Raw genomic sequence first — 4,222 nt, 5'->3', positions numbered from 1 at the left:
AACAGAAAAAAAAAAAAAAAAAAAAAAGAATGTGCAAGGTGAATCCTTCCAAGAGAGGGAATGATCAATCCTTTTTTTTATTTTGGAAAAATTTTATTGTATACAGCAGTAGAGAGACTGGCATAATGATACCCCACGTAACCATCATCCAGCTTAATAACTATCAATTCATAAGCCATCTAATTTCCCTCTATACTCTCTACTCCCAACAAGCCAGATTATATTGAAGCAAATGTCAGGTATATATCATTTTTCCATAAATAGGTGTGAGTATTTAAAATCTAAGAACTATTTTTAAAACAACCAGGATGATTTCTACACTTAAAAAAAGTAAGTCCTTAGTATCATTATATATTTAGCCTGTGTTCAAATTTCCTGATTGTCTCATAATTGTTTATTATTTTTAGTTAGAATCAGGATCCAAATGAAATCCATGCATTGAACAGTTGATATGTTTGTCTATTTAACCTAAAAGTCACCCTCTTTCCTTTTTCTTCTTTTCTTTGCAATTTATTCATTGAGGAAACTGGGTCAGTGTCTTATAAAGTTTTCCATATAGTCTGTATTTTCCTGCTTTCATCTTTCTCTGACCCCTGTATGTCCTGTAAATTTGTGGTTAGATCTAGAGACTTAATCAGATTCCAATTTGAGTTTGTTGGCAAGAATACTTCCTGGATGGTGTATATTTCCATCAGGAGATGCATAGTCTGGTTGTTTCTTTGTTTGTGATATTAGCAACTATTGATGATCATTATATAGATCCATTAAGAAGTGTAAGTTTACACTTTTCTTACACTTTAAGAAGTGTAAGTTGGCAATAGTCAAATTACATCATTCCTTTACAATGTATTTAGCTGAAATACTCTATAAAGAGAAACTTCTCCTAATCCACTACTTGGCTGAATCACAGATTGTACAGCAAAGAGGCTAAGTGCTTGATTCTTTTCCTTTATTTACAAGTTTTCAAAATAATGAGTTGATTCCCTAGGGTCCACCAAATATGACCAGTGCACTTTTTTTTTTTGACTAATGAAGACTTAAGCACATCATAATAAATTCATGGATTTTTAATATGTTTGATGGTTTCCATGCATTACAGTGATTATTCTTATTAGTGTTCAAATTGTCCCATCTTTGACTAGTGGGATCCTCTAAGCTAGCTCCCAAGTCCTTCTGACATAACCTTAGTGGTCTTTAATAGTTTCCTTGCTTTCTAGCATGGCAACACAATCCAAGCTTGCCGTGTAATTTTCTACCCTAGATTTGGAATCATCCATTTCTCCAAGGAGCCCTGGCTCTTTTTGGTGGAAAACAGGATTTAAGGATCACATTCTGTGTACTACATGTCTTTATTCTACTTGGTTGGTTTATTGTTTCTAGGCCTTTTCCATGGAAAGCGCTAGAAAATACTTTTTTTTTTTTTTAAGCTAAAATATATCATGAGTTGGGCTTCCCTGGTGGCACAGTGGTTAAGGATCTGCCTGCCAATGCAGGGGACACGGGTTCGAGCCCTGGTCCAGGAAGATCCCACATGCTGCGGAGCAACTAAGCCCGTGAGCCACAACTACTGAAGCCCGCACACCTAGAGCCCGTGCTCCACAACAAGAGAAGTCACCGCAACGAGAAGCCCACACGCCGCAACGAAGAGTAGCCCCCGCTCGCTACAACTAGAGAAAGCCCCCAAGCAGCAACAAAGATCCAACTCAGCCAAAAATAAATTTATTAAAAAGAAATATATATATATATATATATATATATATATATATATATATACATATATCATGAATTCATACTGATACTTGCATTTCAAATTCAGGATTTCAGGATTTTTACTTAATCTCATCAGTCTCATATCTATATTTCCTTTCCCTAGTGTCAATTCTTTTCTCTCACTCTGATCAACAGTCTTTTTTTTTAATTGCAGTAAATTCATTTTTAATAAGTTTTAACTTTTAATCAAAGTAATACATGCATATAAGAGATTTAGGAAAATCAACCAGTACAAAAGGACATATAATGAAAAGCAGTAAATCCCCATCCACCCTTCTCAACTTTTGCTTTCCCACCCCAGAGGCAAAAACTTTTACAAGTCTGTTTAGAGGTTAACTCCATTTTTCCTAATAATATGCTTTTCTTACTATTTCTTAACTTGATGACATGAGGCATTTTCTGCTGACTTCCTGCTATCCCCTTGGTTTTCCTCCCTCCTCCATTTGGTTGTATCACTATTTTTAACTCTTTTGTTGGTTACCTTGTTCACTTAAAAAATCTAACCCCTAAATCTGTCTTATTCTTTCAACTAGAGAGAGTATCTGGACTCCCTTGTTTAGGAGAATAACACCACTATTCCATTTCTTCCTCTCTGCCTGCCAACTTGTTGCCTGTACTTGTCAAAGTTGGTTAACATTCCCACTCTGTTCTATAACTGTCTCCCCTGCTTTGCCTAGAGATTTACTCTAAAAATGAAAATGCGTAACTAATATTTCCATTGCAATGATTATTTAAACACTGTTCACTGAATGGCAAAGTTGAACGCTATGATTGGATTTTCTGTGACTGCAGAGGCTTGATCCACATGCCAGTGTTCAGATTCCCTTTCGCACACTCCAGGCAACGGCTGAAAAACAGGCCACATCTGAGGTTGCTTCATATGTGAAGCATGCTCTCCTTGTACAGTTTGAAATGTTTGTTTTTCCCAGTAGGTTCTGTTTGCCGTTGTTTTTTCTTTTGGGATGAAGAAATGTCTGCCTTCAGATCATGTTGTAAATTTCCTCCGTCTAACTCCATCCATCTGTTGCCTAGAATCGATTCCACTCAGTTGGAAGTCTCTTCTCTTCTTTTTCTAATTTGCAAGATTTGTCTCCTATTTGGACCATTCTTGTACAGTTTATCTTTTTTTAAGTTGTTAGTAACTTTTCCTTTTTTCCCCCTTAGGGCATCCTGTGCTTACTGTCATTTCCCTACCTTCGGTGCTGTCTTCTGTTTTGTGGATGCAAGAACTTCTCAAATATTTCTGAGGATTTTCAGATTTTTAGGTTCTGTTCTTTGAATTAGCTATTTCCTTGTCCCTACATTCGATGCTGTTTTTTGTTTTATGGATGCAAGAACTTCTCATATATTTCTGAGGATTTTCAGATTTTTAAGTTCTGTTCTTTGATTTAGCTATTTCCTTGAGATTGAACATTTAATTATATCTTAGGCTTTTTTGGTTATATTGCAGGCTTTCAGCAAATGATTTCTAGCCGCCCATTTATATGAAAAAGATGGGGCAATGGCAAGACCGGCAGGCAAGTCTGTGTGCGCGAGGCGAGCCTGTCGCTTTGCTCTAGGGCTGGCGAGCTGGTGGGTGGAGCTCAGCCATCCTGCTGGGCAGCCCGCCCCCCCCACCCACCCACCCAGAGTGCCACAAGTTAGTTGCTCTAAATATGTACCTGCAGGCGCACTTTGAGAATCACCGAAGCCACAACGTAGAAGTAGGGGAATTTCATGCGCAGACCTCCAGGCCAGGCCAGGTCGAAAAAGGTGATCAGCGTGCGTGTGAGCCCCTTGTAGAAGGTGCCGTACGACGAGCCGCCGGTCGCGGCGGAGCGCGACAGCCGTACCGCCAGGCCCGAGAGGGCCGCCGCCATCGGTCAGGTGTGGCTCCGGGGCCAGAGGGACGCACGCGGGGGAAGCGGCGCGGGAGGTGGATCGCGCGGCCGCAGATGCGAGCTGCGGTGCAGGGCGGGCGTCCTCCGCCTCCTCCGGCTGCGCTCGGGCCACCGCCCAGCGCTGTTCTTAAAGATGTTCAGAGAAAGAGATTACAGTCTTTCAGCAGCAAAACACGATGCTGCTTTCCTCCCTGCATGAATCATTGATTTGGACAGGGGAAGGTGTAACTTCAGTTTTAAAAATTAAAATTGAGATGATTGTGTTTGGGTGCTGTCCTATAGGTTTTCTTTTAGAGAAGCTAAAGTCACAGGACCTTTTAGCGTTCTGTCTTCTGATTAACTAAAAGGATTGGTTGGAAAACCAGACTTCATTTTTCCAACCAGCTCCCAAAAATGGTTGGGTCAGTCTCAGGGGGACCAACTGGCTTCCAAAGAAGAAAAATAAGTGATCAGACTTGGTGTTTCTAGGAGTTTGAGGTTTGACAACAGGTCATGGAGTTATGCGGTTCTCAAACCATTTCTGGATGTTGAAAGTTATCAACGTGAGGTTTGGGGAGGAGGACAGACACTAG

The 4,222-nt window shown here is 40.2% G+C and overlaps 1 pseudogene; it reads right to left on the bottom strand.

Annotated features, from left to right (window-relative positions):
• Positions 1 to 3,419: 3,419 nt before the first annotated feature.
• On the bottom strand, positions 3,420 to 3,629 carry LOC103085183 (uncharacterized protein MGC39606 pseudogene; annotated as a pseudogene).
• Positions 3,630 to 4,222: the final 593 nt, after the last annotated feature.

Source organism: Lipotes vexillifer, unplaced genomic scaffold (genome assembly GCF_000442215.2).
Source record: "Lipotes vexillifer unplaced genomic scaffold, Lipotes_vexillifer_v1.1 scaffold47, whole genome shotgun sequence".
NCBI classification, from domain to species: Eukaryota; Metazoa; Chordata; class Mammalia; order Artiodactyla; family Lipotidae; genus Lipotes; species Lipotes vexillifer.
The sequence above is the reverse complement of the archived record's forward strand: the minus strand, read 5'-3'. Positions and strand labels throughout refer to the sequence as shown.